This window comes from Rhinatrema bivittatum, chromosome 1 (assembly GCF_901001135.1).
Source record: "Rhinatrema bivittatum chromosome 1, aRhiBiv1.1, whole genome shotgun sequence".
In the NCBI taxonomy this organism is placed as follows: Eukaryota; Metazoa; Chordata; class Amphibia; order Gymnophiona; family Rhinatrematidae; genus Rhinatrema; species Rhinatrema bivittatum.
Window position 1 is genome coordinate 267,545,618 of NC_042615.1, and position 16,881 is coordinate 267,562,498.

Genomic DNA, 16,881 nt, shown 5'->3' on the forward strand with positions numbered 1-16,881 from the left:
ATAGAAATAAATAGTGAAGTTAAAATACCAATCACCACAAAAGTGTGATTTTTCTTCATCATGGTTGATTGTCATGTTTTAGCTGTTTAATAGTTTTCTTTTTTTTTTTTTTAACATGCAACTATTATGCTACCAAGCCTATTTTTTTTTAACTTAAATACTTTTTTTCTGGAAATAAAACATGTGCCTTTGTAGAAATGCAATGAACAATTCCATTGCACAAAATCGGGGAGTCTTTTAAAAAAAACAAAAAACAAAAACCCTTGTCTTTAATAAGTTAGGCCCCTTCTCTGCCCCACCACCCTTCACCATTAAACAGTGGATGTTAAGGTTGGTAGTTGATTGCTGTCCATTGAAGAACGGACAAGCAATACTTGGCTTACAATATGGTATGAACATTAGTCAAGATATGGAACAAGTTAAGTGGAACAGTGGTGGAAATTCTGCCCCAGATGCAGGTTGGATATTCATATAGGGGTATATTTTCAAAGAAGCGCGCGCTACCCGGCTACTTACACGCGTCCTGGGGCTTTACGTGCATGGACAACACCGGGCCTTTGAAAATAGGCCTGGAGCGCATAGGCCTTTAAAATCTGGCCTATAGTGAAGGCAGGAAGATGGACAGTATCCTCTTGAATTCTCTTCCAGGCCTACTTTTCTATGATTCAGAGATGTCTATAGTAAACCCATTATATAAACAAGAAATCAACAAAATCAATTCCTACTCGTTTTTATCAATTGGTGGCTAGAAAATTTAACATATAAACATTCATACATTTTTTTTAAAGAGTGCTTGTTTAGTTGAAGGCAGTTTAGCTTGTATTCTTTACAATGGATTTTGAGATCATGAGTTTTGCAAAGATCAATGATAGGGTTACTACTCGGCTCTGATCCTTGAGGCCCATAACCAGGGGTGATCTACAGGATAACCAAATATATGCAAATGGAGTCACTGAACATTAAGGGCCAGATTTTCAAAGGGATACGCGCATACCCCCCGAAAACCTGGCCCAAACACCCCCTGCGCGCGCCGAGCTTATGTTGCATAGGCTTCCGGCGCGCGCAAAGCCCCGGGACGAGCGTAAGTCCCGGGGCTTTCCTGGGGGGGGGGCATTTCGGGGGGCGTCGTGATCCACGCGTCATCGGGGGCGTGTCGAGGGGGCGTGACGCGTTCAGCGCGTCATCCGGGGGCGGCACCGTGGGCGTGGTTTCGGCCCGGGGGTGTTCCAGGGGCATGACCGCAGCCTTCGGACCAGCCCCCGGACCGGAACATGGAGCGCGGCAGCCAGCCCGACGCGCGCAAAGTTACGCCTGCTTTGAGCAGGCGTAACTTTTGTGATAGAGGTGGGGGGGTTTAGATAGGACGGGGGGGGGGGTTAGGTAGGGGAAGGGAGGGGAAGGTGGGGGGGGTGAAGGAAAGTTCCCTCCGAGGCCGCTCCGAAATCGGAACGGCCTCGGAGGCAGGCTGCCCAGCTCGGTACGCGCAGGCTGCCGATTTTGGGCAGCCTTGCGCGCGCCGACCCCGGATTTTAATGGCTACGCGCATATCTATTGAAATCCTGCGTACTCTTGTTCGCGTGTGCACAGATTTATAAAATCTGCCCCTTATAATGGATATTCTCAAAATTATATGTTTCATATATGAGAATTGGAAGTGAGAAAGTATTTTGGGATTCATTCATCTCTGTTTTGGGCTTCTCTTTGGCAAATAGTGTCAGATATATGGGTTGTGCAGACTAGCAACTGTTGTAAGGTTTAATTGGGGGACATTTGGAACTGCCAAACACCTAATTAACACAATTTGAAAACTACATTCAGGGGTAGAGGTGGAGCCAACACAAATACCCAATTATTGACCTTGGTCCTCATGTACACAGCTTTTATTCACCTGTTGGAGGACTCAACCTTAAGTATATTTACTCCTGCCCAGGCAGGAGTAAGTCCAGTCTTCTCCACTTTTCTCTACATAGACCAAATTATCATCAATGGAAGGAAAATTGTCACTTTTCTTTATCTTCAAGGAAAATCAAGGAAGCTGTGGTATACTATTTTATTTTACCCTTATCATATTCCATTCACAGTAGTGGCTTTAAGCACCTGACTGCCCTTAGGCAATTGGGCAGCCATTCATCCCATTCATTCACATGAAATATTAAAAAAATTGTTCAGAGATCCTAACATGTGCCATTTTGACTGCCTTCTTGCCATTTTTATAGAGACAGTATAACATTTTCCACAACATTATTCCAATATTGGAATGGCAGAACCAGTTGCATAACCAGGGATGGGAATGGTAGCACAGGTTCTTTCTCAGTCAAACAATGAGCACCAGACGTTTATATTAGTCAGGATCTCTGGACTCGGAATGCATCACATCTGCAGCTGTTCAGGATGACAAGGCAGGATACTAGGATAGATAAGGGCCAGTCTTCGCCCTAGCCAGCCCACTCCCCTGCAGGTTGAGCCCTTGGGTTCTGGGGGCCAGTAGCTCTTTGCAGTGGTCAGTACATCATGGTGAGTCTATCTGGACAAGACAGGGCAGTCAGAGCAAGGCTCGGACGAGGCAAGGCTTGGAACAGGCTGTTTGAGACAAGGCTTGGTAGAGGCAGGATAAGGCAGCTTGTTTCAGGGTGTACAAAGCAAGGCTTGGACAGGTTGGACAAGGCAAGGCTTGGTACAGGCTGGGAACAGGGAAGGGCAGGACAAGACCAGACAGACAAGGACAAGACTAGACAAAGATTAAATTAGGTAGACAAGGGCAGGACTTAGACAAGGTAGACAAAGGTAATACAGGACAGAGAACATGGAAGCCCGAAGGCAACAAGGCTGGAAGCCCAAGGGCCATTAGGCTACAGGAAGATCTGGATAGGCCACAAGGCAGGATACTAGACAGAGCAGGTTTGCAGGCCACAAGGCAGGATACAAGACAGAGTAGTCTCAAAGGCCTCAAGGCAAGGTAATAGAGCAAGAAGGCCCACAGACCACAAGGTAAGGCAAGGAGTAAGAAGACCAAGAACCCTCAAGGCAGGGCAAAGAGCAGTGGCCAAATCAAAGAGCCAAAGGTGACTCAATGAGAAGGCAATGATACAATGGCAGTGCTGGGTTACATAAGGCAGGAGTTTTGGGGTGGTGCAGGCAATGAGGAGGAGCTTGGCAAGGCTGGAAGCCAAGGTCATTGAGAAATCCTTGTGAAACGAAGGCTGCATGACAGGCTGATTCAGGAATCTTTGAGGAGATGGCTTAGATATCTCTGAGAAGAGCTCACTGGAGGCCTCTGCACGTGGGGAGGAATCATAATAGTCCAACTCAGGGTACAATGAGGCTGTGCAGCAGACAAAATCATAAAAATATTGACAGCACCACCACAAGGGCAGCACATCTGAGTTTATTAAACAGATCAATTATGATTTTACTCATTTGAAATAGAAGAAATACCTTTGGTTTTATTACCAGTAACTTTTACAAAAAGAGATGGTAGCAGGTTATGTTTTCCTATCCATTTGACCCAGCTAAGACGAATATGTACTTTAGCTATACCTTAGTTGCACTAAGAGTGCATCTATTCTTTTATGCACATTGTGGGAGCTATGGAGTCTACTGTAGCAGAATATTTAGCTGAGTATGCACCCACAAGTACATTTTGGCTGACTATAGATCTCATCTTTCACCTCTATGCAGTAGCATAAGTTCAAATTAAGCCCCCCCCCCCCCCCCCCCCAATTAAGTTTTAGAGATGGGACAAGTCTAACTTAGAAGATCCAGGAGTGGACTGCAAATAGGCCCTTTTCTTCCTTAGGCCCTCTCTGTAAGAGCTGCTTGGGCAGAATTTACACCAGTGACTTGATGTAATGTTACATGGACAGCTTATCTGTTGAGGAGAAATTACTAAGAGTTCTATCTTATCTGGCTAGTGGCTCCTCCTGCAGAACAGGAAACGTGACTTGCATCACAGACCTAAGAACATAAGAAAATAAGATATGCCATACTGGCTCAGACCAAGCCCAGTATCCTGTTTCCAACAGTGGCCAATCCAAGTCACAAGTAGCTGGCAAGTACCTAAACGTTACATAAATCACAAGTTACTATTGCTTATTAATTACCGTAATAGCAGTTTATGGATTTTTCCTCTAGGAACTTAACCAAACATTTTTTAAATCCAGTTACACTAACTGCTGTAACCACATCCTCTGGCAATTAATTCCAGAGCTTAACTATGGAGTGCCCCCTGGTCCTTCTATTATCTGAAAAAGTAAATAACTGGTGCAGCCGAGCCTGAGCGAGGAGGGAGCCACTCGGTGAGGAAAAGAACTTTGAAACTCCCGCCTCGTTTGACGTCATCTGAGGGGACAGCGCCTACAAAACCGGCGCGCTGAGACGCCCAGGCTGCAGCCGAGCCTGAGCGAGGAGGGAGCCACTCGGTGAGGAAAAGAACTTTGAAACTCCCGCCCCGTTTGACGTCATCTGAGGGGACAGCGCCTACAAAACCGGCGCGCTGAGACGCCCAGGCTGCAGCCGAGCCTGAGCGAGGAGGGAGCCACTCGGTGAGGAAAAGAACTTTGAAACTCCCGCCCCGTTTGACGTCATCTGAGGGGACAGCGCCTACAAAACCGGCGCGCTGAGACGCCCAGGCTGCAGCCGAGCCTGAGCGAGGAGGGAGCCACTCGGTGAGGAAAAGAACTTTGAAACTCCCGCCCCGTTTGACGTCATCTGAGGGGACAGCGCCTACAAAACCGGCGCGCTGAGACGCCCAGGCTGCAGCCGAGCCTGAGCGAGGAGGGAGCCACTCGGTGAGGAAAAGAACTTTGAAACTCCCGCCCCGTTTGACGTCATCTGAGGGGACAGCGCCTACAAAATCGGCGCTCCACGGCGCACTGCAGCCGCCGGCGCACCGCCAAAGCCGCGCGCGCCCCTTAGGCGCACGCGGCTTTGGCCGGCTTCGTCCGGCGCGGGACGGAAGGGCGACCAACCTCTGCCGGGCTCATCTGCCACTGAGGCTCTGATACCACAGTTGTTTAGCACATAGCGTTTCCTGAAGTAAGTGACTTTTTGATTATTATGCCTCCTAAGCGCAAGGGGAGGGTAAGGGATTACCCCCCGGCACCCCTCCCCTCGCCTATACAACAGGAAATAGTACGCTATATGTCTAATGTAGCTCTGAAAACTCCAGTTGCCAAAGACTCTGCAGACTCAGTATTTGGGGGAGAAAATACTGGGACATTAGACGAGGCATCACTGAGTCCTAATCTGAGACTTCCACCGAAACAGAGGGAAAGTGATGCATCCACCGGCAGTATAAAAGAACTAATAACACCCAATGAAACCGGGGTTAACCTGGTTGAAGGGGGTGAGAACCCCTCAGCTACGGGAGGCATGGATTTAGAGGTTATGCCAGCCCGTGTAACAACAGTGCCATCGTTGAATGAGACTGGGGGGGATAGCCTTGCTACCGGGAGTGAAGCAATTGAGACCATAGCACGCCCTCAGGTGGTTACATTGGATCTGTTGTGGGATCTGATGACCAAAATGAATGCTAATATGAAAGGGTTGGAGAAAAAGATTGATAACATGGCTGGGAATAATTTTCAGGATGTAACAGCAATTAAGGAGGAAGTAAAGAAGTCTGTTGAAAGAATTCAAAAACTAGAAGATTTGGAGAAAAAGAATCAGGAGTTCCATGTTGTAGTTGTGAAGGATAGAGAATATATGTATAGACGTTTGGAAACCTATGAAAACAACTCTAAACGATTAAATTTAAGACTATTAAATTTTCCTAGGGTGGTTGGGCAAACGCCCATGGAAACTCTACAACAGTTTCTCCAGGAAGTTCTATTATTTCCAACAGGAGAAAAACCTGTAATAAATGCCTGTTATTTCTTGCCAAAAAAGAACCCTGTAGTAAACACTTTAGAGTTGCCGTTCCAAGGTAACCTATCAAATTTTTTGGAGAACTCAGAGAGAATAATAGATAGGGGGGTATTGTTAGTTACTTTTCAAAGTTTCCTAGACCTAAATAAGGTAATGAAAAAATATTTTGCTGCCTACCCTATCACTTTTTGTGAAAATACGGTGAAAATTTTTCCGGATTTATCATATCCTACGCAACAAAAGAGAAAAGAGTTTTTGCAATTCCGGCAGGAAGTAATTAATTTGGGATATTCTTACACCCTGAAATTCCCATGCAAATGTATGCTTAAAAAAGAACAGGATGTATTTATATTTTTCTTGCCCGAGCAATTAAAGAACTTTATCGAGCAAAGGAGGATTGTCACATCATCCCCACTTTCTAATGAATAGAAGAAATATAGTCAGAGCTTAACTGTGAATGAAATTAATTGAAGAGATAATCTTAATTTGTTTAAGTAAAACTCCCATATTCTTGAAGCCTCAGTTAAGTTTTTGTTGATGGGTAAATATTTCAAATATTGATGAAAACAGTAAGGGAGTATTATGGAAGTATAATGGTGTGATTTATTTTGTGAATGTTGTGGTTTCTGTATTAATTTGTAAAAATCAATAAAGACATAAATTATTTAAAAAAAAAAAAAAAAAAATGAGATGCGGTGACCAGAACAGCACGCAGTATTCAAAGTGCGGTCTCACCATGGAGCGAAACAGAAGCATTATGACATCCTCGGTTTTATTTGCCTTTCTCTTCCTAATAATTCCTAACATTCTCTTTGCTATTTTGATCGCCACAGCACACTGGGCCAACGATTTCAGTGCATTATCCACTATGATGCCTAGATCTCTTTCCTGGGTGGTAACTCCTAAGATAGAACTTAACATTGTGTAACTACAGTAAGGGTTATTTTTCTTTATATGCATCACTTTGCACTTGTCCACATTAAATTTTATCTGCCATTTGGAAACCAATCTTCCAGTCTCACAAGGTCCTCCTGCAATTCATCCCAATCTGCTTGAGATTTAACTACTCTGCATAATTTAGTGTCATCTGCAAATTTGATCACCTCACTCATTTCCAGATTTATAAATATATTAAAAAGCACTGGTCCAAGTACAGATCCCTGAGGCACTCCACTGTTTACATTTTTTCAGTATGAAAACTGACCATTTAATCCTAATCTCTGTTTCCTGTCTTTTAACCAACTGCAATCCACAAAAGGACATAGTCTCCTATCCCATGACTTTTTAGCTTTCTTAGAAGCCTCTCATGCAGGACTTTATCGAACACCTTCTGAAAATCCAAGTACACCAAATCTACTGGTTCACCTTTGTCCACATGTTTATTCACGCTTTCAAAAAAATGTTGGAGATTTGTGAGGGAAGACTTCCCTTGGGTAAATCCATATTGGCTGTGTCCCATCAAACCATGTCTATCTAAATGTTTTGTGATTTTATTCTTTTTAACAGTTTCCACGATTGATCCTGGCACTGAAGTCAGGCTCACCGGTCTATAGTTTCCTGGATCCCTTTTTAAATATAGGGGTTATATTGGCCATCTTCCAGTCTTCAGGTACATTGGATGATTTTAATGATAGGTTACAAATTAATTTAAATAGGTCTGAAATTTCATTTTTTAGTTCTTTCAGAACCCTGGGGTGTATACCATCCAGTCCAGGTGATTTACTACTCTTCAGTTTGTCAATCAGGCCGCCACATCTTCCAGGTTTACCGTGATTTGGTACAGTTGATCTGTCTTCAAATGTGTCTACTTCTTTCTGGAGGCAGTGTTTGCTTATATGCCCCTCTGCATCACATATACCTGTATTGAGCAGGAAAGAATGAGGATGCAAAGGGGTTTCTCCAAGATAGTTCCTATAACACTGGGGAAAATAAACTATCAATTATATTCATGTGGGCTTGATTCCACCAAGAATCTGTAAACCACTTACTGGAACGTTAACTGCTATCACAGCCTAACCATCCATGTGTACTGTGAACAACTCTTGCTGGTGATGTGATAGATTGGGCCTTGCTGCTGACCATATTTATTTATTTATTTTGAACATTCTTATATTCTGTCATTCTTCTAATAATATTGTCCAGGGTGGATTATGAAATATCCATGAATGTCACATTTAAGAATAAAATGAGAAAATGTCCTGTTTGCTTTTTCTTCTAGCATAAGCTCATGCACCTTCTGCTAAATTGAGGTTAGAGACCGGGTTCAAACTGGTTTTATAATAGATATATTTGTCTATATTTGTCTATATATGTATATATTATTATTAAATAGATTAAAGGTACAGCTGTAATGCATGCTACTCTCCAATACAATTTAGCTTAATCATGACATTTAACTCTGTCAGTGAGTGTAAAGAAGAAAGTTTTCCCTTTTAATTTAACCCCTAATCTGCCACACATTCCTTTTATTCTTGCCAGTAAAAGTTTTGACATTAGGTCACTTTACAATGTAACAGAAAGAAAAGGCAATGAAGCAGTCAAAAATCAGACAAATGGAGAGTAGGGGACGCTAATGCCAAGTCTGAACCCTCCATTCGGTTGGAGTATCCTTGAATAATGAAAAATTAGAATCAAGACATCATTATGTGTTATCCACAGTGGTAAAGCGGGATTTCCCCATGTCGCACCACTAATAAATTTCAAGCCTGTTCTGTAAGGTGTGCCTCAAAAATGTGTGCAGGAGTGTGGGGACAGGTGGTTATAAAACTGTCCTGTTTCCATGGACATTTACTTGGTATTGAGTCAAGATTGATGACTGTAATATAAAAACCACTAACTAATCTTATAGAAGGTAGCAGATGGCTATGGAATAAACATTTTTCAAAATTATAAATCAACCTTTTAGAATTTATAATAAAATACATCCATTGTACTTCCTTTGGAATCAGCAGAGTGTCTAGCATCTATAAGGGTGGCAAAAATGTATATGTGTGCAAGAGGGAAAGGTTATGTAGAAGTGGTGAGTCTTGCAGGCTTCCCTATAAACTGCAGTTGATCAGTAGATGTAATCAGTGGATCACTCATACAAGGTCTTTGCATTGGGAAGTTATTTGCATTCATCAATACTAAAAACAACTTAAAGAAACACTGAGGCAAAAGAACACACATAAGGCTACTGTCAGACATGGAATAATAGGAAGGAAATGAAGGAGAAGCAAACAGTGTAACTGTTCAAAAAGAGAGTTAAATTTATTGAGCAAAAATATTCCCATAGTTCTTGATCTCTGTTTTGTAGAACCTAATTTGGCATGAACTGTACAAGACCAACGTAGCTCAATCTCTTAATGCAATTCTGTTATTTAAATAAAAAACACAAGGTTCTTTCACATACTTTAGTGCATAAGAAATGGTATCCTTGTTAGTAATGCAAAGATTTTGTGCTGTTTTTGTTTTCATATTAATCCCTTAATATTTCAGCTATGCAACTTATGAGCTAAATCCTATACGTCTGGATGATAAGTCATCGGGATGTGTGGCCACGATTGAAGCTTTCTGTTGGAGCTAAGTATTGTCTTTTATCTATGGTCTCTCTGTTTGATCGTGAACATAAATCCTATTGAATCCTGCTAACTAAATTGTCCATTCTGTATGCTGTGTTATATGGCAAGACCAAGAGAAAAAAGTTCAAACTGCCCATTTATAGTACCGTGTTCATCTGAATTTCACTAGATTGCTTCTTTATTCCAGGCCAGTAAAATAACATGAACAATTTTGTTTTAAAATGTTGAATATTTAAAGTTTAGTTGGTTAATTTTGAACAAAATGTGACCAGATAATAAGGTACAATTTCCACATTCAAACAACAGAAAGTCCCATGATATGTCTTTCTTAACTGCATTTAAAATATCCAATCATTGTTTTTTAAGGAAAAATATCTAGGAACCTATTGCTAGTGGGGACCACATAGAGATTTGGCTATAAATGCTAGTTCTGGATAAACAGTAAATAAAAGGATCACTTTTTATAAATTGAGTAGAGCAGGGTTCTCCATAGACAGCAGAATGAATTAGCTATGACACATGGGTGACATCTGACAGTGCTTATCAGATCCATCTCTCTAGCTCACTTAAGTTTTACTACTGAGCATGCGTGGGAGTTCATGCATGTACACTGTCTCATGGGGTCCTCAGTTGATTATAAAGCTTAGTTTTAACAGAGTAGTTGACTCTCCAGGGAGCCAGGTATTAAGCATGACTAATTCATCCAGATGTCTATGGAGAACCCTGTAAATGGTAAGCCAACTTGCTTTCTCTGTTGACAAGGTGGTTGAATTAGCCATGACACATCGGAAGTCCTAAGCTGAGGGTGGCAGAGTGCTTACTGAATAAGCACCCTGGATCCCCTGTGGAGAGTGGACTACAGAGTGAACAGGCTACGCAAATCTACTTGCCCAACGCTCTGTCACTTCTGAAGACATTGTCCAGACAGTAGTGGAATGTAAAGGTATGAACCGGTGACCAAGTTGCGGCTTTGCAAATGTCTTCAAATGAGATGGCTCTTAGATAAGCCACTGAGATAGCCAAGGCTTTCATTTCATGAGCCCTGAAAGTCTGTGATTTTAAGGCCAGCCAACGCACAGTCCCACTAGCCAGCTGGACATAGTATGCTTGAAAACAGCCAAGCCCAGTCTGTTGGGATTTTAGGATATAAACAGATGAGAAATTGGATGATTCAGTTGTGTTCTTTTTAGGGTCTGTTTACAGTCCAGCAAATGGAAGGCCATGTCTTCTTTGTGTGAATGTGGCTTTGGAAAGAATATGGGCAAAACAATAGCTTGATTTAAATGAAACGCAAAAACCAATTTAGGTAGAAATTTGTGAAAAAAATGCAGGCATGAAGAGTAAGAAACTAATGCTTGCAGCTTGCTGACATTTCTACTGAAAGTGACAGCAATCCAGTGGGAGCACTGAGAGGAGAGGATCACCTTGCTGATGGCTGAAAAGAATCGGTAAGATCTGTTTGGGAAAATGTTTAGAACTTAAACGTTTTCTGGAGAAGTAAACTATTGGGGTATATTATTTAATGTGTTTGTGTGTCTGTATTAAATAGCTAGTCAGTGGGCAGGCAAAAACCAGGAGTTTGTGTGTTTCTTTTTCCCTGCTTTCGACCCCTCTCCCATCTACCCCAGCTCATCCTTTAATTTATAGGCAGGTGACAATTTCACACACACACAAAAAAAAAAAAGCAGCCTTTTAATTTAAATTCAGACATTCCCTACACCTTATCAAGAATGTAATCATCCCCTTGTAGGTCACTATCAGATAAATAGTAAATACACTAATACATTTAAAGGACCCTAATTGTACGAATTCCTTCTTCCATAGAAATCTAAACTTAACTAGGAACTGAAAAAATTTACGATGAAAGCAGCAGTACAGCAGCAAGAGGGGGGCCACCCAGTCTTTTGCTTCAAGCATCACATGCATGATTCTTTACCCGCCAGTGAGAAGTTGTATATGAGCACCTGATGCAAAGAGCTCAAGTCTCTCAGGTAATGAGTCCAATCTTCGGAGGCTAGAGTGGCAGACCTGGAGGAGCTGAGGCACTCAGAGAGGTATATAGATGAGACCTTAGGGTCATAGTAGCCAAGTCCCAACTCCAGTCTGGCAGCCTGGTGCGCTTCCTTGGAGAAAAGTCTCATGATCGGAAAGCATCAACCTGGTGCAGCAGGAAATGATCCTGTAGCAAGGACCTGCTCTCCAGCTGGTGCACTGTCCTCTTGCACTGAGGATTTGTCTCCCAGAGCTACTGGCCAGGAGGGAAAGGTTAGGTCAGCTGTCATAGTTGGTGATTCAATTATTAGGAATGTAGAGAGCTAGATGGCTGGTGGGCGTGAGGATCGCCTGGTAACATGCCTACCTGGTGAGAAGGTGGCAGACCTCATGCATCACCTAGATAGGATTTTAGAAAGTGCTGGGAAGGAGCTGGCTGTCATGGTACACGTGGGCACCGACATTGGAAAATGTGGGAGGTTCTAGAAGCCAAATTTAGGCTCTTAGGTAGAAAGCTGATATCCAGAACCCCCAGAGTTGCATTCTCTGAAATGCTCCCAGTTCCACGCGCAGGTCCCCAGAGGCAGGCAGAATTCCAGAGTCTCAATGCATGGATGAGACGATGGTGCAAGGCAGAGGAATTCAGTTTTGTAAGGAACTGGGGAGCCTTTTGGGAAAGGGGGAGTCTTTTCCAAAGGGATGGACTCCACCTTAACCAGGGTGGAACCAGGCTGCTAAGCTAATCTTCAAAAAGGAGATAGGGCAGCTTTTAAACTAAATCAAAGGGGAAAGCTGACAGTCACTCAGCAAAGCATGGTTCAGAGGGAGGAAACTTCAAAGGATACTAAAGAAGCATTAGAGTTAAAGCACCCCAACAGAGAGGTTCAAGCAAGGTAGTCCAAGTGCCTATAATTAAAAACTCACTTGAGGTAAAAGATTCCAATTCATCCCTCTCAAATGAAAAACAGAATATAAATACAAACAAAAAACACACTTTGAAATATTTGTATGTTAATGCCAGAAGTCTAAGAAGTAAGATGGGAGAATTAGAGTGAACAGCATTGAATGATGATATAGACTTAACTGGCATCTCAGAGACATGGTGGAAAGAGGATAACCAATGGGATAGGGCTATACCAGGGTACAAATTATATTGCAATGACAGAGAGGAGCATCTTGGTGGCGGGGTGGTACTTTATGTCTGGGATGGCAAAGATTCTAACAGGCTAGAGATCCTGCATGAGACTAAATGCACAATTGAATCTTTATGGGTAAAAATCCCTTGTGTGTTGAGGAAGAGTATAGCGATAGGCGTATACTGCCATCCACCTAGCCAAGATGGTGAGATGACAGTGAAATGCTAAGAGAAATTAGGGAAGCTAACCAAATTGGTAGTACAGTAATAATGGGAGATTTCAATTATACCAATATTGACTGGTTAAGTGAAAAATCAGGACATGCTAGAAAGAGAAAGTTTCTGGATGGAATAAATGACACTTTTATGGAGCAATTGGTCCAGGAACCAATGAGAGAGGGAGCAATTTTAGATCTAATTCTCAGTGGAGTGCAGGAGATTTGGTGAGAGAGGTAACGGTGCTGGGGTCACTTGGCAATAGTGATCATAATATGATCAAATTTGAATTAATGACTGGAAGGGGGACAGTAAGTAAATCCACGGTTGTAGCACTAAGGTTTAAAAGGGAAACTTTGATAAAATGAGAAAAAAAGTTAAAAAAACCCCAAAAACAACTGAAAGGCGCAGCTAAAAAGGTAAAGTGTGAGCAACATGCATGGACATTGTTAAAAAATACCATCTTAGAAGTGCAGTCCAGATGTATTCCACACATTAAGAAAGGTGGAAGGAAGGTCAAACGATTGCCAGCATGGCTAAAAATTGAGGTGAAAGAGGCTATTTTAGCTTGAAGATCTTCATTCAAAAATTGGAAGAAGGATCCATCAGAAGAAAATAAGATAAAGCATAAGCATTGGCAAGTTAAATGTAAGACACTGATAAGACAGGTTAAGAGAGAATTTGAAAAGAATTGGCCCTAAAGGCAAAAACTCATAATAAAAACTTTAAAAAATATATCCGAAGCAGAAATCCTGCGAGGGAGTCGGCTGGACCATTAGATGATCGAGGGGTTAAAGGGGCACAGGGAAGATAAGGCCATCATGGAAAAATTAAACAAATTCTTTGCTTCGGTGTTTACTGAAGAGGATGTTGGGGAGATACCTGTTCCAGAGACAGTTTTAAAGGGTGGTGATTCAGGTGAATTGAACCAAGTCTATTCCTTACCCCCCACCCACTCTAGGTTTCCTCCCCTTCTTCCCCCTCCATCTATTACTTAACCCTGCTAATTATCCTTATTGCTTTATTTAACCTAATTGTTAAAATCAACTTGTACATTTGTATATATTTCTCGTATTATCATCTCCTGCCCTTGTTAACCCCTACCTGTTAATGTTATTATTGTAAAGCCTGTTGCTAAGTTATGTTACAATGTGAACCGAGGTGATGTTTTGCAAATGTGCCTCGGTATATAAGAAACCCCTAAATAAATAAATAAATAAATAAGTCACGGTGAACTTGGAAGATGAGGTAGGCCAATTGACAAACTGAAGAGTAGTAAATCACCTGGACCAGATGGTATGTAGCCCAGTGTTTCAAAAGAACTAAAAATTGATATTTTAGACCTATTTCAATTAATTTGTACCCTATCATTAAAATCATCCATTGTACCTGAAAATTGAAAGATGGTCAATGCAGCCCTGATATTTTAAAAGGGCTCCATGGGTGATACAGGATACTATAGACCAGTAAGCCTGACTTCAGTGCCGGGAAAAATCATGGAAAATGTTTTAAAGAATAAAATTACAAACATTTAGATAAACATGGTTTAATGGGACACAGCCAGCATGTACTTACCCAAGGGAAGTCTTGCCTCACAAATCTCCTACATTTTTTTGAAGGAGTGAATAAACATGTGGACAAAGGTAAACTGGTAGATGTGGTATATTTAGACTTTCAAAGGCGTTTGACAAAGTCCCACATGAGAGGCTTCTAAGAAAACTAAAAAGTCATGGGATAGGAGGCAATGTCCTTTTGTGGATTGCAAGCTGGTTAAAAGACAGGAAACAGAAAGTAGGATTAAATGGTCTTTTTTCACAGTGGAAAAAAGTAAACAGTGGAGTGCCTAAGGGATCTGTATTTGGACTGGTGCTTTTTAATATATTTATAAATGATCTGGAAAGGGGTACAAGAGAGGTGATCAAATTTACGGATGACACAAAATTATGCAGAGTAGTTAAATCTCAAGCATATTGTGATAAATTGCAGGAAGACTTTGCAAAAGTGGAAAATTGGGCTTCCAAATGGCAGATGAAAGTTATTGTGGACAAGTGCAAAGTGATGCATATAGGGAAAAATAACCCTTGCTGTAGTTACACAATGTTAGGATCTATCTTAGGAGTTATCACCTAGGAAAGAGATGAGGCGTCATAGTGGATAATACAGTGAAATTGTTGGCTCAGTGTGCTGTGGTGAGCAAAAGAACAAACAGAATGTTAGGAATTATTAGGAAGGTAATGACAAATAAAATGATGGATGTCATAATGCCTCTGTATCGCTCCATGGTGAGATACCGCATCTTGAGATACCGCACAGGAGGCTGGTGAATAAAATGAGAAGCTTAGGAGTGAGTGCCGAGGTGGTGGCCTGGATTGCAAACTGGTTGATGGACAGAAGACAATATGTGATGATAAATGGAACTTACTCTGAAGAGAGAGCAGTGTTAAGCAGAGTGCTGCAAGGATCGGTGTTGGGACTGGTTCTGTTCAATATCTATGTGAGCGACATAGCGGATGGGATAGAAGGTAAGGTTTGTCTGTTTGCAGATGACACTAAGATCTTCAACAGAGTGGACACGCAGGAAGGAGTGGAGAGAATGAGACGGGATTTAAAGAAGCTGGAAGAGTGGTCGAAGATATGGCAGCTGAGATTCAATGCCAAGAACTGCAGAGTCATGCATATGGGGTGTGGAAATCCGGAAGAACTGTATTCGATGGGGGCTGAAGGGCTGATGTGCACAGAGCAGGAGAGAGACCTTGGGGTGATAGTGTCTAACGATCTAAAGTCGGCGAAACAATGTGACAAGGCGATAGCTAAAGCCAGAAGAATGTTGGCTGCATAGAGAGAGGAATATCGAGTAAGAAAAGGGAAGTGATGATCCCCTTGTACAGGTCCTTGGTGAGGCCTCACCTGGAGTACTGCGCTCAGTTCTGGAGACCGTATCTCCGAAGAGACAGGATGGAGGCAGTCCAGAGAAGGGCAACCAAAAAGGTGGATGGTCTTCATCGAATGACTTATGAGGAGAGATTGAAGAATCTAAATATGTACATCCTGGGGAAAAGGAGGAGCAGAGGTGATACGAAAGACTTTCAGATACAGGAAAGGTTTTAATGATCCAAATATAACAACAAACCTTTTCCGTTGGAAAAAAATCAGCAGAACCAGGGGTCACGATTTAAAACTCCAGGGAGGAAGACTCAGAACCAATGTCAGGAAGTATTTCTTCACGGAGAGGGTGGTGGATGCCTGGAATGACCTTCCGGAGGAAGTGGTGAAGACCAAAACTGTAAAGGACTTCAAAGGGGCATGGGATAAACACTATGGATCCATAAAGTCTAGAGGATGTGAATGAAGAGTGGGTGGCTCACGGGAACGACGGCTACTACCCGGTGATAATACCCTTATTCATACACATGGTTAATGTGACTCCAACATTGCTCTAAGCTTCAGCGGCAATGAGGAAATGTGGAAAAAAGGATTTGCATTCACAAAAAAGCGGGGAGTAGCTTGTTTGTTACGGCGGTTACTACCCCAAACCAAATAAGCCTGATACTTCACTTTCAATGCATATCCAGCATAGCTCTCTGCTTCAACAGCAGGGGAGGAAGACTGATACTTCACTTTCAATGCAAAGCCAGCATAGCTCTCTGCTTTAATGGCAGGGGAGAAAGTTTGACACTTCACGCATATCCAGCATAGCTCTCTGCTTCAACGGCAGGGGAGCAAGACTGATACTTCACTTTCAATGCATAGCTAGCATGGCTCTCTGCTTCAACGGCAGGGGGGAATGAAGAAAGGTGGATCTATATTCAGGCAACAACCAACAAGGACTGAATTACATAGTCTGGATAAACAGATAAGCATGGGTGTAGCTTGCTTATTATGGTGGTTAATACCCCTAACTAATTAAGCTATTTCACTTAGATGCAGTTCCAACACTGCTCTCTACATTAATGGCGGGGGTGGAAGTAAAATAGAATAAAAAAGGTTACTAAGAGCCAAGAGAAACAGATAAGTATGTGAGAGAAAAAAAAAGTGTGAAAGCTTGCTGGGCAGACTGGATGGGCTGTTTGGTCTTCTTCTGCCATCATTTCTATATGTTTCTATGTTGAATAC